The sequence below is a fragment of the Pteronotus mesoamericanus genome, unplaced genomic scaffold (genome assembly GCF_021234165.1).
Source record: "Pteronotus mesoamericanus isolate MK-2021 breed Mesoamerican mustached bat unplaced genomic scaffold, CSHL_Meso_final contig_25, whole genome shotgun sequence".
NCBI lineage: Eukaryota > Metazoa > Chordata > Mammalia > Chiroptera > Mormoopidae > Pteronotus > Pteronotus mesoamericanus.
Genome location: NW_026555105.1, coordinates 29,448,270 through 29,476,117, shown reverse-complemented (window position 1 = coordinate 29,476,117; position 27,848 = coordinate 29,448,270). Strand labels below are relative to the sequence as shown.

Genomic DNA, 27,848 nt, shown 5'->3' with positions numbered 1-27,848 from the left:
AGTGATCTGTTCAAGTGAGTGCTGTCAGGAGAAACCAGGTTTTTGCTAGGCAGGAAAGGGGAAGAAGCTGAGCAAGAGTTGACATTTCCTGTAAATATCCAGTCTCTATCCAGTGACCCCAAGGGGAGCTCCAGAGGAAAAATTATACCTCAAGAGGTTGTCCTGAAATGAAGCAAAGATGCTAGACTTTCATGGTCCCACCCTTGTCTCTCCTTGGTTACAGAAGTCAGGCTGGGGCTTGCTGGGAATGCCAACTCTCAGGCCCTCATGGCTCTCCGTGTTGGTGAGGCAGCTCCAAATGCCCAGAGGCAACCTTCTGAAGGTCACAGGTTAAGCTGTTGGCAGAAGCTGCTGCAGGTGCACCTATAAACTAAAAAGGATCTGGGCTGGGTACCATATGCACCTCACTTTGCAAATTGTGTTGGGGAAACTATCATACCAATCACAACTGCAGCAGAAACTTGATTCATGTCATTTTGTTCACTATCCTTTCATTATAAATACATTGTTTCACTTAAAAGTTGCAGAGCCTAGAGAATCAAGATGGCAGAGGATTGAGTGAAAGTCACACTGACCTCCTCCCAGGACCAACCTGGAATTACAACTAAATTGTTGAGAAATCACACAGTACAAATACCTAACCAATAGTGAGAGAGGAGCCTTATAACCTTGGACAGACAGAAGACTCAGCTTTAGCACACTCTAACTGGTAAGGAGTGCGGTAGAGACTCGAGAAGACAGGGCGGGGGGGTGGGGGCGGGCACCCTTGGGCAGAAAGATATGGAAAAGACTAGTTGGATCCCCCTGAGAAAAATGGGGTCTAAATCATAAGTGGGGATCTCCAGCCTATAACACCAGAGCCCAAAAAGTACACAGATAACAGCCAGCTGTGAAAAGCAGCAGAGTTGCTCTCTGCCAGAGACAGGCTGCTGGAGGCGCAAAGAGCCTTTTAAAGAGCCAATGCGTAAATTTTTATTTGCAGCCATTTACCCTGGTCTCCGGCAATGGCGGGGTCAGAGAAGGCTGGAGGTGCCTGAGGAGAGACTGGGGAAGGAGGCGTTGGGGAGAGAACTGAGAGAGTAGCCAGCGGGATCCCAGAGCTGACTCATCCCCCATATGGCAGCAGACATCTAGCTCAGGCAGACCACCCCCTTGAGCGACAACAGTGTGCGAGAACATAATAGCCCCGCCCCCAGGAGGGACTCAGCCCTGGCCCAGTAGTGCTAAAGCCTGACTGCTGAGTACAGAGTGGAAGCCACAGATAGTAGATCCCTGGCTAAAGGGGGCACAGAGTGGTCTAGAGACACTTGAGGAGAGACTGGAGATGTAGGCTTTGGGAAGAGAATGGAGAGAGTAGCTGGCAGTAACCCAGTGTTGACTCCTCCCCCAAATGGCAGCAGCCATCTGGCTCAGCCAGACCACTATTCTGAGTGGCAACAGTGTGACAGGACCCAATAACCCTGCCCCCAGGAGGAACTCTGCCCTGCCCTGTGGTGTCTCTACACCGGCCTGCTGAGTGCAGAGTGACAAAATTAACAATTGAAGGAGATAGCCACAGACAGTAGATTCCTGGAAGTCTTGAACAGTCTGCCAAAGGACAGACAGGGTCAACATCTGATATCATCAGAGGCAGATCCAGAAAGAAAAAACAGCAGTCACCTACCATAGAAGTTCACACCACAAAGTCAGGAAATCAAGACCCATCAACTTAAGAAGCAGAAGCAAAAGAGAAGAGTCTCACAAATAATGGGAAGACAAAGAAACACCCCCCATCAAAGGGAAAGGAGGAATCTCCACAAAGAGAACTAAATTCAATAGAGGCAGATGAACTATCAGATATTGAGTTCAAAACAATCATTTTAAGGAAGCTCAATGAGCTCAGTGAGCTCAGAGAGAATTACAAAAAATAACAGGGAAACTATGAAGAACTTACTGCAAACTCTATCAGCATGAAAAGGGACATAGAAACTATCAATAAGAGGAAGGAGAAATGAAGAATGCAATTTCTGAATTGAAGAACATGGTAGAAGAAATAGAAAGCAGGCTAGATGAAGCCGAGGAATGAATCAGCGAGCTGGAGGACAAAGTAGTAAAAAGCTCCCAGAAAAAGCAAGAAAATGAAAAAAGACTCAAAAAGAATGAAGAGGCATTTAGAGAAATGCAGGACAACCTGAAACATAATAATACCCAAATAGTAGCAATACCAGAAGAAGAATCGAAGAGGAGCAAGGGATAGAAAATCTGTTTGAAATGTAATGATGGAAATGTTCTGTAATTGGAGGAGAGAAAAAGTCACACAAGTCCAGAAAGCACAGAGGGTCCCATGTTCAAGAGGAACCCAATGAGGCCCACTCCAAGACACATCATCATTAAAATGGCAAATATCAAAGACAAACAGAGAATCCTAAAGGCAGCAACGGAGAAACACATAGTAACATATAAGGGTGCCCCGGTATGGGTAGCAGCTGACTTCTCAACAGAAGCACTACAAGCCAGAAGGGAATGACAAGAAATATTCCAAGTCATGAAAAGCGAAGGCCTACAACCAAGACTGTCTACCCAGCAAGTCTCTTAATTAAGAGGGAAGGCGAACAAGGAGTTTCCCAGACAAAAGAAGGCTAAAAGAATACACCTCCACCAAGCCAGCATTGCAAGATATGCTAAAGGGAATGTTTTGAAAAGATGAAGAAAAAGGGCCTATGAATACCCACTTCCTTTCACAGTCACTAGTACTTGATATTACTAATATTTTTAACACTTAATCTGATTGTGACAATGATGTGTTATTTTATTACTTTATTATTTGTTGAAACTAAACCTGTTTTTGCATATTTCTTGTCTATTTCTATTCTTTTTTAAAAAGCTTTAAATGACTTGTTGGTATTCTTTATCCATTTTTTGATTAAATGTTTGTAGAATATTTTCTCTAAAAAACAAAAACAAAAACTATTAACCCTGTTTTAGATGTGTTGCAAATACTTCCCTATGCTTTTACTTGTCCTTTCATATATATATATATATATATATATATATATATACACACACATACATATATATGTGTATATATATATATTACTGTAGAGTCTTAAATGTTTACTAATGTCATATTGTCAATATTTTACTTTAGTTTCTGGGTTTGAATACTTTACTTCAGGGTAAGAAAAATATTATTTTGTCTTTTCTCCTAAAACTCCTTAGATTTTACATATTGATTTTTAACTTATCTGAATATTTTTTGTATAGTGTGTGAAATAGGGCTCATTATTTGTTTTATTTTAAGTAATACTGGTCCATGCACCTTATTTGTTGAATAAGCCTTGTTTTCCCCATTGATCCAAAATATCAATTTAATAATATATTCCATTGTTAGACAGATATATACGTTTGTTTCTAGAATGCTCATTTTATTTCATTGATCTACTTGATTATTTCTGTGCTGGTGTCACGTTGTTTTAATTGCTGAGACTTTATAATGGATTTAAATTTTTAAATATTTTATAATTGATTTTGACATTTAAAAAATAAATAAATAAAATCAATCTGCATTTAAGAAAAAAAAAGAAAGAAGGAAAGAAGGAAATCCTACCCTTTGCAACAACATAGATGGAACTGGAGGATGCTATGTGATGTAAGCCAGTCGGTGAAAGACAAATACCATATGATCTTACCTATAAGTGGAATCTATTCAGCAAAATAAACTAATAAACACAAGAAACCACAGGCATAGAAACATGGAGCAGACAGAAAGTGACCAGAGGGGATGAGCAAGGAGGACAATGGCGGAAAGAAGTAGAAGGAACTGGACAAAGAACATATATGAATGACCCATGATCATAGACAATAGAGTGGGAATTGACTGTGGAAGCGGGAGGTGGGGTGGAATGTTTGAGGAGGGCAAAGGGGGAAAAATTGAGACAACCATAATAGAATAAACATGATTTAAAAAAGGAAATCTGAAAAAAAAAAGTTGCAGAACCTATCAATGACATTAAATGAGGCCTCGCTGTACTACTAAAATTTCTTGGTATTAAACATTTCTTACAAGACTTACATGTATTAGGTAATTACTTACAGAGTATATCGTAATCAGTTCCTCTAACCATTGTACAATTGGTAAAACTGAGGCTGAGCAAGACAAAGTAAATTGCTTATACATAACCCTAGAGGAACAGAGCTGAGTTGAGAAAATCCTGTTCCTGTTAATTCCAGAGGCCAGAGCCCACGTTCCTAACTACTTGTATTATTACTATCTCACAAATCTATACGGTTAAAAGTCAAATGGCAACTCTCTTCACAGGGCCTGAGCATGTCATGGAACTGCACATAACAGACAGGTTTTAGACACATGGGTGAAACCAAACTCCAAACAAAACCCTTGACAAGGCTTATGTAGCCCACAGGCAGAGAGTTTGGGACTTGAATCTTCCTTATATCTGCCTTATTTCTCTCATTAACATCAGAGGCTCTGTAGAGAATCTGGCCAACATCAACTGAAGTTAACTTAAGTAGAGCCCATATTTCCAATATTTTCTGTACAGGATAGTAACTTATAGGAAGAAGATGATCTCCTTATTCCATGACAATCACACATGTTAACTGGAACGTGAAAAGTGCCTCCTGGAGTTCCAGGGCACCTGCTCTACATGGGTCTCGCCACCTTCACACAGAATAAGCTGACAGCTGAGCTTTGTGGGGGTGCGATCTCCTGATCTGACACTCACCTAATAAGGACACATATCTTTGGTCATTACTGTATGGCACATAATTGCTCTCAGACAAAAACAATCTTGCTAACTTCCAAAATTACCATTTGTGGTCATTGATTTTCAGGGATTTCTGTAAAGACTGCAAAGATGTAAGTGATGACTTTTCGATTGTACCATATGAAATTGCCACCTTTGATAGTTTAAACATAGCAGAATATCAATAAGTTTACATGGGTCAACTTCATAGGTCACTGAGAGGAAAAAAATTTTAAAAACACCACTTTAATTTTACTTGTAAATCTTCATGTTTTTTTTTTCAAATGGTTAAATAATGTGCCATATGAGTAAATGGGCACAGTTGTTTTTTAAAACCAATGCTGTCTTTCACCAGAGCAGTGGATAAACAACAATGAATAAAACTAGAAGCAAATAGTCTAGAATCCTCAGGCCACCCAAAGGTTTTGGCTAAAAAGGGGGGAAAAAAGGAGCTTCATTTGAGTTTTCTCTAATTGGCCTTATGTAGGTGGTCTTAATTGATGATAAATAGACCAAAGGGAAGTGGCAAAAGAAGAAAAAGAAAGGACCCGTAAGCCTGGGTAACTTTCAGATTAGGTGACAAATGCTGAATGTACTCTTAAGTATCCAACCCCTTTTCCTCTCACACATGCTACTGCATCTTGAGAGGAATTCCATGTGTCATTAGAAAGCTATATTTCAGTTAATCTGTGTAATTATGAAACTTGAAAACTCAAGATTTCAAAGACAAAATCCCAACCGTTCTGCTCTGTCACTAACAAGAGGTATAATCACTAATCCTTAAGGCTGAAAGTGACAGACAGCTTCTCTTCCAGGGAATGGCAAGTCGATTCCAAAGTGGTACCTGCCTAAGCACTGAGCGGAAGACTCTGAGGTCTTGTTTCAGCTGCGTGAGAACCACTGCTATAACCAACTATTGACTATGTTGAGGACTTGTTATCCATGTGACCTAGGCATTGCGCCTTCTAGGCCTCAGTTTACTTATCTGTAAAAGAAGATACTTGAACTATCCTATATCTGAGAAGCTCTCCATGTCTAACACTTTGGAATTTTTTTTTCCAAATTAGCTATCAATGTGATCTCTTTCTTGCTTTCTGTCACAAATGCTTGGTTACCCCAGACTTTTTATTGCAAAGGGAAAGAGGCAGCAATCCAATAATAGCCTCCCTATTTCTTATTTCTTCACAATTTGAGTTATCACCCCTGCACTCCTCATATCTTAGCTCAGACCAACTTTATGTTGCTTTAATAATGTAATAACAAGAGCTACCCCATATCATGCCCTTCCATAATATCCAACAACCACTTGTCACATTCCCATCTCTCTGAATCTGCTACAGGAAATTCAACATTGTGACTGCTACCGGTGAATCTATTATCATCATTCTTGATATCCAGGAAGTGATCACTTTTAGGTTATTGAAGAAACTAGATGGAACATGTAATGAGACTTCATGTCTCCTACCCACACAATATTGATTAGCTTCTTCACCACAAACTTGACAAAAGTAATAATGATAGAGACATCAAATTGTTGAGTCTTATGAGGCACTAGGCCCTTAGGAACATAAATAATTCTTACAACTATCCCTGAAGTCAAGTGTTTGTCCTGGACAGCACGTATTATGTTTAGATCCACAATACCTATACTCCCTGTATCAAGCAAGGTCCCAACAAGGACCTGGCCCACTCAAAGTGTTCACTAATGCTAGTTGAATGAAGGGACTATTTATAAAACTGTGGTCAAAGTTCAGGGAACTCCTCAGGGATGGTGAAGCTCCCAGGATCCAGCAAAAGAGCCATAACACTGTAGGCTGAAGAAGAGCACTGATATTAAAATGCTAGAGAGAGTTGTGGCTATGGTAGAGTGGCTGGTGGACAGAGATTAGGCTGAGCACTGTCTAAACCATAACCAGGCCCCCAGCTGGTATGGCTCAGTTGGTTGGGCATCATCCCACAAACTGAAAAGTTGCTAGGTCGTTTTCTGGTCAGGGCACCTGCCTGGGCTGCAGGTTCAGTCTCCAGTTGGGATGTGTGCAGAAGGCAAACAATCCATGTTTCTCTCTCATACTGATGTTTCTCACCCTCTTTCTCTCTCCCTTCCCCTCTCTCTAAAAAATAAAAAATAAAATTAATTTTTTAAAAAACCATCACCAGGTAGGGGAGACATGAAGAATAAATACCCCAACTTTTCTCTCCTCTAGCATCTGATCTCCTTCCAATGCTTACTATTAGCAAAACCAATTAGGAAATAAGACAACAATGGAACACAGGCAATACAATTTATAGAAGTCAGCCCTCAAGACACATAGCAAGGCAGAGAAGAATGGAGAATGGATCTGGAGGGGCAAATGAAGATTATCAAGCACAGTCCCCTACTGAGCAAAGTAACCGTGTTTGATGTCATGTGACCCTGTCGGACTGGCTCCTGAAGATGGTTCCAGAGATTGGATCCTAGATTGGAGCCAGCTTCAAGGAAGCCTGGCATGGGAACTCTGACCAATAGGGGACTTCCTGTTGGGTGGTGACCTCGAGATTCAATGGTAAGGTTTGAATGCAAGATAAGGACAGGGACAGAGACAGAAAGAATAAAAGCGAAGAAAAAGCCACGAATGCAAAGTGGAAACAGGCAGACGGAGAAAGGAGGAGATAAAAAAAAACTGTGCCACTAACATGGCAGGGCATTTTATGAAGGGGCTGCTGTGTTCTGCATGGTGATCATTGGCCACATTTCCTTAAGTGTCTTTGTCTCTCTTACTAATCCCTGATCGCCAGTGTAACCTGAGCTTGCCTTTGATCCTTACAACCTGAATAGCTCCAACCAGCAAAATGCAATTACCTTGGTTTTACAGTTGAGCTAATTGAGCAAGAAAAATTAAGAATATACCTGAAATGACACAGAAAATAAGTAGCTGCAAAGGAATGCAAATCTGGTTCCACCTGTCACAAGTCCATGGGCTCTCTGAGGAGCCAGCCACATTGCCAGTTGCAACCCAAAACAGAGCTGTCCCAATAACAAATTTGAAGGACCATTTTCCAATTTTCCCAAGAAAACCCCCAAATGATTGTAGATTTTCTGCCACTTCCAGTTGATAAATATCCATGATTTTTTGTTGTTGTTGTGGAGCTCACAGCCTTTTAAGATACATTCATGATGGTCTGTATAATTTAAGGACGTTGACAGCACCATCTCAGAGTGTTAGCAGATGTTCTTGGCTGAAAAGCCTTTCTGGAATATAAGAGAAAGACATTTCACACCAGTTTCCATTTTCTTTCCTAGATCCCTCGAGACCTGAATGTGACCAACACACAGAACAGCATGTGGCACTTCTTTCAAAACAAACAACACTTGAACTTAGGAAGGACAGAAAGTATTTCCATTACATGCATGATAAAAAAATAAAATAAAATAAAATAAAAAGTCCATCTTTCATTGCTTCAGCTGCTGGAAGTAATGGAACTATACTAAGCAATCAGAAGACTAGTGGGCTAACAAGAAGAGAGAAACATGTGGAGAAGGTGTCAAGTACTGCAGGTTTTCTAAAACCTCCTGCTTCAGGGAGACTTATATCCTAAGACAGTGTAAGCATGTGTTCTATAATCCCCAAATGGTCCCTTTATGGTCTTGTCATTAATTTGAAGGGAAAGTTCATTTCCACAGGTCAAACTTCCCAATGAATGTTGAGAACCCAGTTCAGCAGTGGAAAAAGCTCTAGAATGTTTTTCCACATTCAAACCAGGGGCTTCCTTATCAGATTCATCAAAGCATTTTTTTAAAAATATAAATGTCTTACCAATTTGCCCAGGAAGAATAAATCTTCACAGTCACCTCAAAGGCTTGACAACTTTATTTCCATTGTGTGGAGCTGGGTGGGTCCCCCTGAACTGGGCTTCCTAAAGAGACCCAGCCCTTCTCCGAACAGTCTCCAGGCCTGCCACTCCAGTGAGTGTGATCAAAGAGGGAATAAAGCTAAAATAACAGATTTGTTTCTTGGCTTCTCTCTTAAATGCGTTCTGCGTGTTTAAAGCCCTGTAAAGGAAACGCTCTGGGGCCCTGGATGTGAGAGAGGCACATCTAAACCCTTTCCCAAGAGGAAATCTCTCACCTCGGTGGGGTAAATTAGCTCATTAAGAGCAGCCAGAAACGGGCAGGAAACCTGGGAAGTAGGAGCTTTAATTCAAAGCACAGAAAATTATAGATTTCTTTACACATTAAAAAAGCATTTATCTTGGCTAAAAATGAAACAACTTTTCAATGATCAACACATGGTTTAAATCTGTTTGGCTAATTTATATCTATCCACCAGTCTGTCTAGTTACTCAGCTACCAGAAAATTCAATTATATTTAATAAACCTCTGTTGAAAACCTACTATGTGCCTACGGCACATTTGTGAATTACATAAATACAACAAAAATAGAAGGCAGGTGTCTATCTTCTTGTTCAGGACATTTATACTTCACTTCTCAACAAACACTTAGTATTTTTGATATACCAGGCATTGAGATCAAATGGGAATAATGCAAAATGGAATGTTAAAAAGTGCTGCATTCAGTGGAATCAAGTGCTAAGATGTACAGAGGGAGTAAAGGGTCAAAGGGAGGCAGGGGATTGAACAAAATAGGATGAGATTCCTCTGGAACGTTCTAAAACAGGACCTGAACTAACCTTGAAAGAAGTCAATATGGAATAGTAACAAGAGCAGCCTGTAGAAGATCTGTTTTTAGTCTCTGCTCTGCTGCTGGGACCTCAGACTATTCCAGTTTTCTAAGCCTTACTTTCCCCCCTTAAAATAGGTACATTGGACTTGAGTTATTCATTTGTTCACTCATTCTCTCATTATTCATTCAGAACCAACTATACATACCAGGCAGTGTTGACTTTTTAGGATGAAGCCTATGGGTTTGCTTTGACCCAAGGTATGAAAGAAGCCTCTGCTCTCCAGAAAATATTCAGATATGCATGATGCCATGACAACCCCTGTTCTTATCTCCTTTTCACTTATCAAGCCATTAAGGTTGGCTCTAGGGAAACAGAGCACTGGATTAGGTAAACCTTGTTGGGAGAAGGGGCCAAGAAAAGTGTAAAATACAGCAATGGCTTTGCATTGACTGGGTTTATGTGTGCTGACAGGATGAGGTGGGGGTGGAAATAAACCTAAATGTTTGGTGACAAGACTCAAAAGCAGTGGAGGGGCTCAGAAGAGAGCTGCAATTTGCAAAAAAAAAAAATTTTGACTGTTCACTTGAGTCTGGCATGGTGCCCTGAACACTGCAGCCAATTGACAAAAGGCCAGGAAAAGGAGTTGGGAAGCTTAGAACTTAGTTCCAGGGTCTGTTACTGGGTGACTTTATATACATTGCTTAAGTCTGTTGAATTCAGGTTCTACATTAGCAAAATAGGGTTTATCAAATGTATGTACATCTTTCCCCTTCACATCTCAAAAAAGAATTTGGAGAAATGAACATAATAATAATAATAATATCCAGAATACTCAGTATGCCAATTTTCTATCAGTTGTCATTGATTAGCTCTGGCCAAAGTCTTTGTGGCTAATTTTATTTCAACAAGGTACCAGCCTACCTCTTTGAAAATGGTACTGTGTGCAAGTAGGAATCAAAATTATTCTGTTTTAGAAAATTTCTGTATTTGAGAAATTTCACAGCAGCCATTGTATGTAGTAAGACCCGTACATCTGATGCTATTTATAAAAATACAATAGAATGGGCACATTTGAATAAAATATGCTTTGCTGGAATGATTTAAACCATAATTAAACATCTCACATTGTCAGCTATGGTTTAGATTAAACAGAATAAGGAGTGTGAACATCTGATGAGTTTAAGGCACTTGCCCCTCCTGTTTGACACTTCTATCCAGTCTGTTGACACCATTCTTGGATATAAAAGGAATTCTAATCAAATACATGCCCATTCCAATTTGAGACAAAAATCATGGTGGTTTATAGAAAAGTTCCTTTTTTCACTGACCCACAACCTAAACAAAAGGTCAAAATCATTTAAACTGCTTCAAAACGGACTGTTGTGATATAAGCCAGCAATGTGATATGGATGGAAGCCCATGCAATTCCTTTATAAGTTGCAGAGGTAAGTAAACACTATGAAAGCCTGCTATTGTTTACTCTGATATCATAGTCAACACTTTGGAATCATTAGCTTTGGGCCCTGCAGTAAGGCTGTTTTTTAAACTCTCTATTTCACAGTCAAGGTCGACTTCTACAGCCAGCAGATCCATATCCTCCCCTCAGATACACATGTTCAGCTCTCACAGGCATCAACAGGAGGGTCTCCTGAGATCCTGAGGATGGATGAAGGTTACCACCCTCTCTCCACTTTTACCTGAAGGGTAAATACTAAGGAGTCAGAGTTTGTGGTTATGAACTACTGAAGGCCAAAAGCATGAAATAATAAGTTCAAACTGAACAAAAACAATTCCCAATTTCTTGACCGCAGAAATTTTATTAATGTCAAACAAAATAACTAATTGTTATTATATATTGATACATTATGTATACATACACACATATATATATATATCATTGTTATTACATGTTAAATCAGCTTCTCTCCAAGTCACCCAACTGAGTTACAAAATCCTCTGCTTCAAACATCATCCATTTCTGAAGAATGCGGTGGCTATTTATTATCAGTGGAACTTAGCAAACCAATTACTATAATACATGACTCTCCTGCCTTTCATATTTGCATGAATATTATATGTAATATATTATGTAATATATTATATATTTTATATATATGATAGTAGGGTGACTTTTATGCATCAGTGAAACTCTTTGACATACATTCTCATTTCTTTTATTAAAAAAATGACCCAAAAAAGGACTTGATACTCTAAAATTCTGTGATGTCTAAGAACCAAATAAATCTAACTGCACAAGTCAATAAGCATTGCTAGAGGAAAGTATCAACTTAAAATAAAATAAAATCTCTGGGCCAGTATGATTATCTTCAATTTTGAAGGACAGGACATTAATCATTAACAGTGCACCACTGGCAAAGAGAGATAAATTAAATAAGTACTAAGGTGACTTTCTGGCCTATGCCTAAGGTACAGCCCCAAGCAGCTAGACTGGTACAACACCCACCCTTATAAATTAACTGAGCGTGGGACCAAGGCCAGCCAAAACTAAGCTGCCTGGGATTAAGGAAGGGAGAGAACATATAGACACATCATATCTAGAAAATTCTCCAAGGCCTGGACCTGCACCCCAGCCACTGTGATAAGACGACAAATATCACAGTTAAGGTATCTCTTCATTTTCAACAGACTGGGTTCATTTGCAAGTCATTCAGGAGGTATATTCTGCACAAAGTATTACCCAGGCTACAGAAGCCTCTTGAACAAAGAACACCCCCCCGACCCAAGTACAATAGTTATAGAATTGCTTCAATGAGCTTACAGGCTATATGTAAAATACTTCCAATGAGAAGTACCTTCCAAGTGCTAGGAAGAAAGCAATGCACTCTACCACCCCACCCCACCCCACACACATACAATAGGTAGGCAGATTTTTTTTATTCTCAAGAACTTGTTCGAAATGGGTGCTAATTGTTTAGCTATCCTGAATATCCCAGATGGACTCTGGTGGCAATGACCCTTCCCATGGGAGTAATAATTCTGTGGATTGGTCAAGGTCATCTGTCCAACCATAGCAGTCATCAATCAATTGATCCATCTCAAAAAAAAAAAAGTATGAGAAGAAATTCATACACAAAAGAATATGTGCTATATGATTCCAATTCTATGAAGTTCTAAAACAGGCAAATGAATCTACAGTGATAGAAATGAAAGTAGTTAGTTTTGGCAAAGGGAAGAGGACTGTCTGATAAGGAGCCCAAAGGAAATTTTTGGAGTAATGGAAATGTTCTGTGGGTTACATATGTGTATGAACTTGTCAAAAATGATTAAACTCACACTAAAGATTTGTGCATTGCACTGTAAGTAATTTATACATCAATTGAAATATAAGAAAAAAATGAATATATGAGCCTGGGGAGGGAGATGATGACATAAAGATGAAAATGACAATGCTCCAATCCTCAAGAAATTTCCAGTGATAAGGGAGACACTGTCTATCTGTGAAGGTCAAAGAGCATGGGGAAGGAAGGACAAGTTGCTGGACTCAATTTATAACATATATGTGGTCTCCTTTTTTTGAACCCCTGGTGGATGAAAAGTATTTTTTCTAAAAATCAGTTGAATGGGTAATCCTCAGTCTAAATTTACTATTGGGATGTTCACAAGACAATAAACATTAAGATTACAAATCTCATCACTATTTTGGTGTAAACCACTTTCTAGTGTTGCAAGGGCTTCAAGCTATGAAGCCCCGTTAATTGTTTCTGTAAGGCACAATCTGAATGGGGCCTGAGGACCATGAAAATATCTCCTCCACTGCCCTGATCCTATACCCAAAATGCCCACATCATACATTTCTTTTGTGTTAAAACAGAGATGGAATTAAAGAACCCAGTATTCCACATTTTACCCACAACCCACTCCTACCTGTGATATTTGAAAATTTGGTCCTCCCTTTGCAGAGATTCTCTCTCAAGAGACACTCTTCCTATTATCCCATGAGCTTTCTAGCTTTATTCCCTACATCCTTAAAAACACACCTTAGCTGATAAATTCATCCTTCTTCCCAGAGGCTGAATATGGACTATGAGATGACCCAAAGGCCCAGAGCCTAACAAGGGAGGAAAGAGCACTCTCACATCTGGACATCAGGCAGGAGAAACCAAAAGGCTAATCAGAGGCCTAAAACACTTCAATTCCTAAACTTTTAGCTTGCTCTCTGCAGCTGTTGTCTGTTGACCATAAAAACATCATGGCAGTGCCCTGTTTGCACTGTTCAGAGTCACTGGGCGCCCAGTCAAGCCACCCCCTTCACTACCCGACAGGTCACCCTGTCTCGATGCATACATAGCAACAAACCAGCCTGACCCATACAAACAAACACACTACAGCCGAAGAGATCTTAAATCTTTTCAAAAATAAGAAGTCATAAGCACTGAGAGGTAGAGTAGTATAATTATCCTTTTCATGAAAAAAAAGAAAAAGAAAAAAATCAAACCTGAGAATAAATCCACCTGTGAGTTCCTATCTCTGTTGAGGTCACTGAAAATCCCTCCTCTTTATTTGCAAACGGTTCAGAAGCTACTGAAGGAAGTCGGCCAATAAACGTTTTTCAAACCAAGATTAATGGCTGATTTGTCATCTGGGAAGGGAAAGGTGAGCCTGCAGCCTCCAAGAGGAAGCAAACCAGAGGAATGGGGGCAGCTGATTTATGGGGTTGTGAGGAGGCTAATTAGAGCTCATGGAGGGAGATAAGAGAGACCAAAGGCATTTGGCAACAGCGAAGTGAAAGGTGAGGGCACAGCAGAGGACAGAGAGCAAACAATGAGCTGTGGAGGGGAGGGGCTGCACAAACCAGCTCCAGGAGCTAAGCAGAGAAACTGCAGGCAGTGAAGGGACCCAAATTCTGCCATCCTGAAGCTGTTTTGGGGGGATATTGGTTTTAAGCTGTTTATAAAGAAATAAGACTCAGAAAGAACTTTTGACCCTCCCCCATTTCCTGCTCAAGAGATTCACAGAGAAAACTGCTTCAGGAAGCCAATCTTAGGATGCTGTCTTAGCCTAATTTGAATTAAATATGGTAAACTAGAGGGCTTCAGAAAGAATTTTCCTGCCCTGTATGTTCCTCGACCACCTATACATCGCCCATTCTCACTTCTGAAATCTAATTCCTCGTTCCCCACTTTCTCCTTTGTCCAAAATGTCTAATATACCCAATGGTGCCTCAGTGTCTTTGGTATTTTCATGGATTTGTCATGTATCAAACTTTTATTTTTCTCATGTTAATCTGTCTCTGTCAATTTGGTTATTAGCCCAGCCAGAAGAATTTAAAAGGTGGGAGGAAAAGTATTAGTATATTTTTAGCTCCACAGTGTTTTAAGAAAATTGCATGTCTAGAAAGTTCCTAGAAGCCACAAAGAAAAGGCCCATGTTTCTGAACCTCAGACAAGGTCTGAAAATAAAACCCTTGTGGCTTAATTTTGAACAGCTCATCAGCCCCCAGGATTGCCTACAAGCAGCCAGCATGCCCAGGGTCGTTCAGCACATCCGCCAGTTCCTTCCTATCTCAGCGACCCCATGAAACAGCTTGCTCAGTGGTCCAATAAGTTAGTTTGTGGTCACCCAAGATGTACTATCACTTGGGAGGTCTGCCCTCACACCAGCCATGTTTGTGTCAGAGACACAATGGGGCTGAATCCAGGCCTGCGAAGAACCACAACAAGGAGGGAAGACCCTCCAGGCAACACGCTCCTGAGACAAGCCCAGGCCAGAGAGTGCTGGGTGGCCCCTGCAGAAGACAGACACTGCGTCAGGGTAGGTTCTCAGGAGGTCAGGACCACTGTGTCTGTGGAGGACGGGTGATGGTGAGAAGGAGAGGACAAGGGACAACCTGCCTAACTTTCCTCAGTAGAGTTTCCTCTTTTCAGGACACCTGAATACCATTTGCTCTGTGTGTGTGTGTGTGTGTGTGTGTGCGTGCTTGCATATTTGCACGCAAGTGTTCAGTCTCCTCTCATAGCCTTCAAATGGTAAACCTTGGGGCCCGCCTACCTCTATTGCTGTGCTTGCATTTAGGTGTAGAAAAGCATCTGCCCAAAACGCAGCAGTCTTCTTCTCCTCTCTCATTTTAAAAATGAGAACAAAGAGAAGGCAAAGAAAGAAAGAGGGAAAGAAATGCAAGGAGAAAGGAGGGAGAGGGGAGGGAGGAAGAAATAGAGAAAGAGAGGAAGCAGAGACAGCGACAGAGGGGTAGATAGAGAATGAAAGAAAGCGAGCAGGCAGCTGGTACAAGAAAAAAGTAAGGGCCTTTTCTCCCATTTTCCTGTCTTTTAATAAATCACTGTAGCGGCCTGTGACAGCTTTCTGTTATGCCTAAATGCTCAAGCAAACAGCTTCCCATTGAGACTATTCAAGTGGCTGCCAGGGAGGCTGGAGCTGGGCAAGCCGTGCAAGCCTCAGACTGCCCCTGTGACTCAGTTAGAAAAGCAAGCATGAAGTCAATATTCATTGCGCAGGGTAAGAATTACCACAGCACAATGAAATGGTAATGAGCCAGCTCACAAAGGAGACAAGCCAGATTATCAGTTTTTAAGGAAGTGCTGGGCACACAAGGCTGCCAAGGCCTGAGCGGGCAGGCCAGGCATATGGGCCCCTACCTGAGGGGCTTGCCCTCAGCCCCCACCATCTGGGGGCATTGGCAAGAGGCCGGCTAGGAACCAAGGGAATCTCGCCAAGCCCTTACTCCAGCCGCCCCTCTCCATTTTGCCATTTTAGGACCTGAAGCACCTACTATGTGATGCAGACAAAAAGCCATTTCACAGCCACAGCCCCTCTACCTGCTTCCAGATACTAAAGACCAAGGCCAGCAAATGGGAAAATTGAAAACGCTGCCGCTGTCCCTGGCATATGTGTTCAATGCACTAAGGGGTCACTACCTAATGAAACCAGGATACTTAAGCAGGAAGTCACCAAAATAAAAATTGAGGGGTAGAATTAGACACCAGGTATTTATATATGCCAATAGTTTCAAATATACAAAGAAATGTATTTTTTCTAGAAAATTTCATTGAATATATCTTGCTTAGCAGTCAGACCTTTTAATCTCCTCAAGAAAGCTAGAATCTAAGAAGTGTCCAGTAAGATGAAGCCTTCAGATGAACAACCACATATGAGCTGCATTTAGCCACCCGTGATTGTGGAATTGTTCTAAGTGATCAGTGCCCCTGGGTTAGAAGAGAATTACTTCTTCAAGGCTTCCAATTTGATTTCATCCTGTGTTTCCTACCCATGTCTCTTTTGAGATTGGCCCATACTTCAGCAGCTGTAATTATCAACTGTTCTGATTTTTCTAAAGAAAGTCTTTCATCATCATCAAAATTATCATCATCATTTCTATTTATACCTCTGATTGCAAAAATTTTTTAGGTGACCTACAAAAATGCATATGGAAATAATGTACAATTTAAAATAAGAGGTGAAGAGAAAATAAGGATAGGAGACAAAATAAAACCTCCTTGCAGAGCTGAGCTAGGATCTGGTTCTTGGTCTTCTAGTAACAAACTCAAAGACAGAATCATGGTATTTTCAATCAGTGAATCCCAACCCAACCCCAAACATTCTGATAAATGTGGTCTAGTTGAGGGGGGGGTGGTGTCAGGTAGGTATATATTTAAAGCTCCCCTATGAAATAAAAACAGAGCAGTTGCTCAGGAGACAGTCATTCATGATGCTCATAGGAAGGACATTGTGTTGTATTGGGAGGAATACCTCTCAGCAACCCCTTTAGAGTAAAAGCAGTAAGAAAGATATATGAAGACATGAACAAAGCCCATGGAATACAGAGGAGATTGAGGAGGAAGGAAAGGTACTCCAGGGGGAGAAAAACAGCCTGAAGAAAGAAAAAGAAACACACAAGTCATGAAGTATTTAGAAGTTGGCAAGACTACAGATACATGTGGAGGGAATTTAGCATGTTGATAAAAGGGGGATTGTGAAGAATCCAGAAAGCCCTACTGAAGCATGAGATTAAGAGTATGAGGGGTTCAACTGCCTGGGTTTGAATTCCAGCTTCACTATTTACAAGCATATGAGAACTCAGGCTCGTTGCCTACCCACTTTGGGCCTCAACTTTCCCACCTGTAAAGTGGGAGCAAGAAGAGTACCTACCTTGTAGAAATAAATGAGACATTCTATGTAAAGTGTTGAACATAGCAACTGACACATTAGATACTACTATTATCATTATTATTGTTGGTACTACTTTCTACAAATGAGAATGAGGGAATAAAATTTTCAAGAAATACCTTCTGGATATATTGGTCTTTTCATATATTATCTTTTTTATTTAAGTATAATTGATATATAATCTTATATTGCTTCTATTAGTTTCATGTGTATAATATACTGACTCAGCATTTCTATAGCTTACAGTGTGATCACCCCGCTAGTTCTAGTAATCATCTGTCATGATGTAAAAATATCACAATATTATTGACTACATTCCCTTTCCCTTTTTCACCCTTTCCCATCCCCTCTCTTCTGGTAACCATCACTTTGGTCTCTGTTTCTATGAGTCTGTTTTTCTTTTGTTGGTTGGTTGGTTGGTTTGGTTTAGTTTTTAGGTTCTACAAATAAGTGAAACTGTATAGTATTTGTCTTTCTCTGCCTGGTTTATTTCACTCATCATAATACCCTCTGGGTCCATCTACATTGCAGAAAATGGCAAGGTTTCATTTTATTGTTGCATAATATTCCATTGTATATATGTGTATATGTGCATACACACACACATATAACTTCACATATATTCATTAGTCTATCAATGGACACATTTAATTTTGTAACAAGCCAGTTGAATAGGCATTATTATTTTTATCTTCAATAAACCAATTGACTCTCGGTATAGTTAAGTATCATGTTTGTGCAACAAGAATGTGACCAAACTGAAATTCAAACCCTGAAACTGTAAAAGATTCTAAAAATAAACTGAGGCCAATTTACAGTAAAGGGAACAAAGTTTACATTTCAGAGACACCCTCCCTCATTTGCCCAGGCCCCTCCAAAGCTCTGAATATAACTTTGCATTTACACTTTAATATTCTTTTTTCTTAAAGAGAGCTCCTAAATTTTCACAAGATTAGGATCCACCTCAGTGATAATACATAAATGGCATGGTATGATCAGACCTGTGCTCTAAAAAATGAACAAGGTGACCAAGGATAAAGTGATAGCAGGAAGGCCAGGAGAAAATGTGTTTTGTGGGCAAAGATAAAGAGTTAAATATTAACCACATCGATCTGAAGGAACCACAGACCAGCCAGGTGGGGATGTCATAGGTATTTATAAATATGGGTCAGGAGAACAGCCAGGGCAAGATACAGACTAGGAGAAATGGGATAGATAGTAACTGGCACTAAGAGAGAAATTCTTATCCAAAAAAGACTGTTCTAGAACTATGTTGTCCATCCTATAGGGAAGCCACCAACCACATGTGGCTATTGAAATTTAATTAAATATAAAATTCAGTTCCTTGGGAAAGTGTGTATGGTATTGAGCAGCATGAACATAGAACATTTCTACCACTGCAGAAAGTTCTATAGGACAATGCTGGTCCAGGAAATCAGGAGACGGTGAAGAACAGACTCATAGGGAAACATCCAAGGGATAAACGGAGGAAGAGGACAGTGAATAATACCAGGGAAAGTAGTCTGTAGAATCAGGAGGACCAGGAGACAGAGATCACAGCAAAGAGAATTTCAAAGGAAGCATTTATTCACCAGCTCAGCAGTTAGCAAAAGAAACAATAAACTCCCAGCACAGAACTAACACAAGTCTAAACCAGCTGCCTCCAACCCCTCTGTTTTGGTCCATCCAGGCTACTATCAGAAAATACCACAGACTAGGTGGCATATGAACAACAGAAATGTATTGCTTACAGCTCTGGAGGCTTAAAGTCTGAGATCAGGTGTCAGCATGGTCAAGTGAGGGCCTCTTATGGGTCATATACATTTCCTTGCATTTCCTTGTGTCCCCACATGGTATAAGGGGCTAGAGAGCTCTCTGAGGCCCCTTTTATAAAAGCACTAATCCCATTCAGGGCTTCAGGGCTTCAGGGCTTCATGACCTAAGTACTTTCCAAAGGCCCCACCTTCTAATACCATCACATTGGGTGGGCAGTAAGATCCCAACATGTAAATTTCAGGAACACAAACTTTCAGACCAGAGCACCTTGCATCGGTGCTCCCATAAAGACCTTGAAAAGGCGTTTTCTTACAGCCACAAATAACACACTCTGAACTTGGCCCTGCCCTGAAAGGAAACCTTGAGAAGGACAAACGACAGCTGTAGTCAGAGAAGCAGATGCCCAGAGGCCTGCTTTCTTTCCCTCCCTGCCCTCAGCAGAATTCTGCCTTTAAAATCGTACTCAAAGGGACAAGGCACACGCCAGCCCATGCCAACACACACCTCTCCAACAGGTGGCTGCCTGCATACCTACGCAACTTCCTGTTTGCTTGTGCAATTACCTACAGTTCACATAAGAATGCATGTTCCGAGCACAGCCTTTTCTGGCCCACACATGTATGTGCATATTTTGCAGGTGCAAATGAGACACCAAGCATAGTTTTTTAATGTAGCCCTAAGGGGTACATTATTCTGATCAGCACTAACATAGATCTCCTACATTAAGGCATCAACGTTAGGCCCAACTAGAGGCAACAATGTTAAACAAGCAAACAAATCCAGTTTCCCCTGCGGCTCAAAGCTTTCCCTTTGCCCTTCACTCCTCTCTCCTCCCATTAAAGTTCTACTGCCTCCAAAGTGCCCACTTCATCCAGAAACCTCTCCAAACCTTCCCCAGACTCCAGCTTCATATCCCAGATATTTATATAGGTATCCGAGTTTGTCTCCCCTTTCCGATTATGACCGTGTCTTTCAAAATTTTGTCTACCCCACAGTGTCATGCAATATTTTTTAATGTTCAGTGATCTCTGAACTTTGTATTGGCCACTGCCCCCGCAACGGGTGCCCCATTTCTGCTGTCTTAATGTCTTAGAACTTCGGTGGTGTTGACCCCAGACACTACTTTGCCGTCCACAGTCCTGCAGGTAGTGGTCTTTTGGATGGATTGCATGGAATGGCTCTTGTCCAGGATGTCACCAAGATCAAAGGCCTCCCTTCCTCCAGCAGGCGGCAGTACATGGTGATCTCAGCCTCCAGCTTGATCTTAATGTTCAGCAGGGCCTCATACTCCTGGGCTTGATCCTGCCCCTATGCTCTGGTCTGACCATTTGACTCTAGGTGCAGCAGAATCCCGCTGAGCTGCTCTACCTGCATAGCATAGCATATCTCCACCTTCCTCAGGCTATTCTCAAAACTTCCCTTCAGATTTCTCACAGAGTTCAGGTCAGTCTTTAAGGACCATACATCTCAGCTCCATGTCATCTCAGCTACTCCTATCTCAGTGGTCTCTGAGGTGGCCACTGTGGTGTTCTTCTCAATCTACTGGGACCAGTACTTGTCTAGATCTCTGTTCTTCCCAGCCAGCTCCTCATACTGGGCTAGATGAGTGCCATGAGCTTGGTGAGGTCCTGAGGTTTGAGACCATCCAACTCCATGGTCAAACCAGAGGCGGCAATCTGGTTTTGTAGACCATTTACTTCCTCCTTGCGGTTCTTCCTCATGAAGAGTAGTTCCTCCTTGAGAGCCTCAATCTCTTTCTCCAGCTTCAGCAGAGTAGTATTAGTGTCATCAGTGACTTTCAGATCCCATTGATGTCACTCTCCACATCAAATGCCATAAATGCCATAAATGGAGCTGATGGCCAGCTCCATTTAATACTTGACTCTGAAGTCATCAGCAGCAAGAAGGGCATTGTTAGTCTGCAGAATGATGAGGATATTGTCCACAGAACTTGCAAAGATATGAGTCCTCAGGTCCTCAATGGTCTTGAAATAACTCCTGACTTGGGGTCCCTTCTTTTCCAGGTGTCCCTGGGTTTTGTTGTCCACTCTCTGATTATCAGACTCCAGGCTTCCCACCTTCTCCAGGTAGGGTGCCAAGTGGTCATTCAAGCACTGTATTATTTTCTTCTGGCTCTAGATGCCCCCAGTGCCCTCCAGACCCCTGGCCATCCCCACGGCCAAGCCCCCCGACACCCAGCTGTCCAGCACACTGACAGAGCAGAATACAGAAATCCAGGAGCCCAAGCCAGCCACCAGTACCTATACCAGTGGCCAGTAGACACTGGCCACGCTGTTGACTGGCCGGCCCAGTGGTCAAGTAGCTGCATGGAGATGAGGGTCTGGAAGTTTGTGGAAAAGCAGGAGTGGGTGCTGAATGAAGCTCATGTTGTTTAGGGAGAAAGGTAAGAAGCCAAAACTCAGGCTCAAGCATCAGTCATTAACATTTTGAGATGCATTGGATATACCTTCTCCTAGAAAAAGTCATAGCCTGTAACTGTAGCAGAATCCAACTAGGTGCTCAGCAAACCATCTTCCCTTGTCTTCCTAACACAGCTAGACCACATGTCCCAACTTCCCTTGTGATTTGATTGGGTCATGTCACCAGGTTCTTGCCATTGGAAAAGAGGCTGAGCAATAAGTATGACACCTCCAGGCAGAGACAATTAGACGATCCTGCTACGTATTTGCTCTCTTTCCTCATCTACTGGCTAGAAACAGAGAACAAGGTAGAAGACTCCATGGCCTTGGATGGTACAGCAACTAGATAGAAGGAGCTTAGGTTTCTGAATCACTGGGTGGAACAAAGTCCATCCCCTACTCCCCCAACCATCCTTACTGAACTGCAATAAAGTCAAGAAGTAAAACTTTATTGTGTTAAAATCCTGAGACTTAGGGTTTGTTTTACTACAATAATCAGCCTACTCTGATGTGGTAAGGGATTACAAAATTCCTCCCAAGTATTTCCCTCCCATGCAATGTGATTTAGTAACTTTTCCGATCAAGTGCTAGGAGTTCATTTTCCATCACTTGAATCTAAGATTGACCATGTGACTTCTTTTGGCAAATGAAACATAGAAGTGACAATGTGCCATTGCCAAGCCTAGCCCTCAAGAAGCATTGCATGCATTGTATGGATATTAAGGAAATGGTTTGTAATTATTCTATTAAACCCTGCCAGTGAAAAGATGTTTCTCAAATCTTTAGTTTTCTTTAAAAATTTAAACATTTCTCCCAATGAAATGTATTTAGTCAAGATTTGTTTTGTAAATTATTCTTTCAATGGTCTTTAAAAAAGAAAAAGTCAACTTTAACACCCATACCTTACAAATATCTCATAGTTCCCTTGAATAAATGCTGATGATGTTTTAGAACTAAGACTGAGAATTATCTCTGTTTGTTCAAAGACAAGGAGGCAACTTGATGGTTTTGAGACCTTCTATTTCATGTACAGTCTGAAGACACTGAATGGAAATCACAATAGCCCTTGAACAGTGTCTGGTGTTTTTGTCTGCAATAATAACTGTTACGCTTAAAAGCAACATATCTTTATTCTGTTTGGAATGAACTAAGGTGTAACTATAAATAACATCTTCCCATACATTCACACCTGAAAAACACTAAAATAGGTTTTTCTTAAAAGTTGTGTGTTTGGTTTAACATTGTTTCAATATTAGTTCACAACAACACTAAGCATGACCTCATTGTATTAATTATTTGAATTACATTCAGTTTTTCCACTTGTTTGCAAGGTCTCCTTGAGAAGTTTATTTTTGGCTGAGGGTTTTTTTCAGTGATTCCACTCAAGGAAGTACCCACTTGTTTTAAGTAGCACTTCTTGTCAACGACAGTGCTTCTTAAATTTTAACATGCATACGTACTCCCAGGAGATCTTGTTAAAATACAGATTCCAGTGCAGTAGGTCTGGGGTTAGGAATGGTATTCTGCACTTCTAATGAGCTCCCAACTGATGTTGATGATGCTGATCCACAGACCACACAATAGACTACAGTGGACTTTTACTATGCTGAATTTCCCAACACTTAAAATTTTACTTAGATGGAACACTATAGAGCATAGGAAGACCATGCCAGATAACAGGCAGAAGTTTGTGCAATACCTATAATTCACCATGTAATCACCTGCCTTAACTCTTTACCTAGCTGGTCATTTGCTGAAGGAAATCAAGACATCAATTTGTGTTAACACAGGAAGCAGCAGTTCTGGGACATCTCCGCATTCTAAATTACTTTCACCTTCAAAAGAAGCAGGAATCCCCCAGTTCTTTCTGCAGTTCTGTTTCCTTTTTTTTTTTTTTTTTTTTTTGTCTTTCAATATCATCAGCCTACCATCTTGAATCTATTCCAACCAATGTCACAGGTGATAGCTACTGACCCAAGCACTCACGGTAAGATATATACAAGTTGGATATTTTTTGTTGTTGTTCAGTTGTTCAGTCTAGCTTTCCATTTGATAGCATTCCCTATGTAGGGGATTTAGAATTCTTTTGGGTGATACATAGAACCAATTCAGCAAAGAGTATTTTTAAGAAACTGTAGCCTCTGAGATTTGGTTTAAGCCATTAAATGTAAATGTCTTTTAAGACCATGATCACTTTGGATCAATGGGTCCTTCAGCCATTAGTTTACCCATTCAGAAGCCTTATTTTTTATAGCTTGTTACAAAAAGTGTGATTAATATATTAATAGAAAGATCCATCAATTGAACAATAGAAAACTAGGTCTGACTCCAATTCTGCCCCCTAATTAGCTGGGTAAGCTTGCACAAAACACGTTGCTTCCCTGACCTCATTGCTTTTAATTATAAAAATAAGTTTTCAGTTCTAACTTCTTTCAGCTCAGACATCCCTTGACCTGAAATGCCTCCAGACCAGAGGCTACTCATAGCAAGTGACCCACACAGCACAAATAACACTGACACCACACCCACTTCAGCACAAGGATCCTTGGCACTGCATTTCAGGCAGGAAGGCCCCCAGAGTATCTAATGCCAGCTCCTTCATTTAGCACAAGGAAATCAAGGTCCTGGGAGGCAAGATAACTCCTTCAGGGTCACATGGCTAGTTAAGGAGAGAGCCAAGACTAGAACACAAGCCTCCTAACTCTCAGTCCCATGGTCTGCATGACAACGTGTGAACTCAGGAAGCCAGACTTTAAGAAGTCACATTAGGATTAAAAGTTGTTCCTCCATTCTGGCTACCACAGAGATTTTATAGGGCAGAAACGTCCACACGCTGACAGTCTACTAAAAGCAACATGAACTCAATCTTTTCCACGTTTTTCTGTAGTACTGGAATATAGGAAGGGTCTTGGAAACAGTTATTGAACATGAGAACAAGTGACTCCTTTGCATTTTTCCTTCTTTCAGAGATAGATTTGTAGGTTTTTAGAGTCTCAGCATGTGTAGCAGGGGCAGTTTTGATGCCCTTCCCAAATTTTTCATCATTTATCTCTGTCCTCAAAGGCTGCTCACGGCAAACTGAGATGTTCTTCCTCAGGGCTTCTTTTCTGGCCACAGGGTCATGATCAGCCTGAATGCAATCATCCCAGGGGTGATGGGAAGTATACCTACAGTATCCCTCAATCCATTGCAGAATCAGAGTTGGTAGATCAGCAATCGGGCTTTCTCATCCCTTGGGCAGGGCAATCCCCAGGCATGTTTTACAGTTTTCCAGATGCCTCTTCAAGATTGGGCTCTAGCTGCCCACAGTAGTAACTGGCTTGATAACACCCCCTTTATTTTTCCCAGCCCTTCCCTCCCTCCCTTCCCTGGTCCCCTAATAACATTTTCTGTAATTACTTCCCAAATAAACAATTTGTAGTGAAATCCTTGTGTTAAGATTTGCTTATGGGGAATTCAAACCAAGGCATGAGGGTGCCAACTTGTAGAAAATAGAGCTTTTAAAGGGTCATTTAAATTCTTTTTGATATGACAACTGCATTTTTGTTGTAGTCTGGGTTTCCCCCAAAGCAGGTCCTGAGAAAAGGACTTGAACATGAGTCATTTATTTGAGAAAAGCCCCAGGAAGTAAAAGGGAGAGAATGGAATTGGGAGAAAAGGACGGAAAAGAAAACCAATATAAAGTATGTCCATGAGTCCGTTGCTGTGGGAGTCTGTGGACACAACCTCACCAAAGCCCCACTGAAAGGCTGTATGAAACACCTCAAAATTGCACAGTGAGGAGCAAGCAACTCAGTGCTGATTCACTTACACTCCTCCTGAAGTATTAGCTCCTGAGTTTCCCCGAATGCCTTCCAAACAGGCCAAGCACACCTGGGGATCATGGAATACCCTCAGACAGAGACACTAGAACCTCTCAGTGTTTAATGAAATTGCCTGCAAAGGGACCTGCAGACACTGTCTGCAGGACATCAAAATGCTGCCCTGCTCAACAGATTATCACCCTGCCATCCTCAGAGACTACTTTGAGCCTCCCTGGCTCTGAGCTGGACTTGTTTTGGCTTCCTTGAAAGGCACCCCTAAACTCCATCAGTGCCCAATGCAAAGCTTCTAGATAAACTGAAATGCGGGTGGGGTGAGAAATGCAACCAGTAGAAGAAAAATGAGCCAGAAATCTGCTTCCCCGAGTCATGCCACAAGCTGAACTAAAAATGCTGTGTCCACGTCAGTCCCATGCCTGCCCTGTCTTCAACACCCTCTCCTGGAGGCCGGGTGGCTGTCAGGCTCACAGGACCGCACAGGCCTTTTCTTTGATGCCTCCCTGTTCAGTGTCACCCAGACAGCCTGATCAGGGGGCCCTGAGGTCAAGGCACTATCAAGAGTAAGGTTTCTTAAGTGCCATGTGTGAGACACCATCTGACACTGTTTATAGATCGATTTAGCCCCTTATTGACCATGGGACAGAAGTTAAAAGCATTGCTTTTGGAACGCAAATGTGTTAACTTCTGAAGTGATGTTTGAATTAGGGTTAAGAAGGGCCCAAAGTTTTGCTCTGCTGATTGGAGAAGGGAAAAAAAGAAAGGAAATGGACTAGAAAAGTTTTTTTTTTTTTTCCAGAGAAGAAATCAGATTATTTTGACTAAAATAAAGAGCAAGCTTATAATGAATCTATCAACTGTGGGGGTGCCTTAAAATGGCTACAGAAGTGTCTGAGTTCTGCAGCTGCCAAATGTGGATGACCTATTTATATGCAACTACTAGTTCTTAAAGTTACTCCCAGAAAGAAAAATTAAGGCCAGAAAACAGAGCAACTATTGGATTCAGACCCAAAGCAGTCACATAAGAGTCAAGTAAAGAAACATCCCATGCCTAAAAGTTGCCCATTAGTGACAGAATAATTGCACAATAAAAAGACACAGGCACTCCACAACTCACGTTGTCGGAACTCAGCACTCATTCCCTAAAATGTCTTTGGATTCATAACACAAAAGATCTAGCAAGTAAATTTCCCATTCTTTAGTAAGCCACATGATAAAATGCCTGTGATCTATGTGTTACATAATGAAGTTGACAATTTTTAGCTGATGTGTTTCTTATCTACTTATGTGGCATAATAGGAAGCAGTGGTAATTAAGATAATTAGATATGAATAGGAAACAGCTTTTCTGATTAGAACCAAAGACTGGGCATCCTGGATACTCAACACAAGGAAATCAGTGTGTGTGGCTTGTTATAAGCTGGCACAGCCGTACTTCTGCAACACAGTGATTATTATTACATTAATGATGACCATGAGGCAAAACGAGGTACTGGAGTCCCCTTTGTACCATTCAGAAAAGAGCAGATAATGTTCAACAGGGCTTGAAAAGTTTAGTAAACTCTGTTGTGTTTTAATTCTTTTAAAATTAACAAAGTGAGTTAAACGTTAAGTTAACTCTCTATTAACCCTTATAGTGGATGAACCAAAGGCTTGCCAGAGAAGAGTTTGCTGTGGAGATTATCAGTCCAGTAATAAAGAGATAAGAATCCTAAGAAAATTAATGAAATGGTATCTGTAAGTGAAATATCCAGAAGGAAATAATATTGTGTTGATATGAACTAGGAGGTGTTTATAAGGAACTCAAAGGACATTTCAAAACCATTTTTTCTGGACTCTATTCAGAATATTAAGAAACAATAAAGAGCTAAGTCTTTAATAGTCTCTAAGTTAAATGTAATGTGGGCACAGATATTTCAGGGGATCAAGATGTTTGCTAAAGAAGCCTTTGTACAGTCTCAGTGCCCCTTATAAATCATGTCATATAGAACTTTTAGTTCCTGTTGAGCTGTGGAAATAAAAATTAAAATTTTCATAGTTTATGTAATTGTTTGATTAACATCTGTTGGACATCTGTTGACTTCTACCAAGATACCTATCTGGAGAAGTGCAAATGGCTCTGCTTTACCCAGAAGTCAAGGACACTATCCAAATGATCAGGTAAGGAGCATGCCCATATGGCCTAAGCATATTTAAGTGTGCATGCACATCTGTATGCGTGCATGCTGGGTGAGGAATAAGGTGGCATGTATACATATCATGATAGAAGGGGCTAGAACTGATCATCTT

At 40.9% G+C, this 27,848-nt stretch overlaps 1 pseudogene; it reads right to left on the bottom strand.

Moving 5' to 3' along the window:
• Positions 1 to 20,403: 20,403 nt before the first annotated feature.
• Positions 20,404 to 26,699, bottom strand: LOC129070970 (keratin, type I cytoskeletal 18-like; annotated as a pseudogene).
• Positions 26,700 to 27,848: the final 1,149 nt, after the last annotated feature.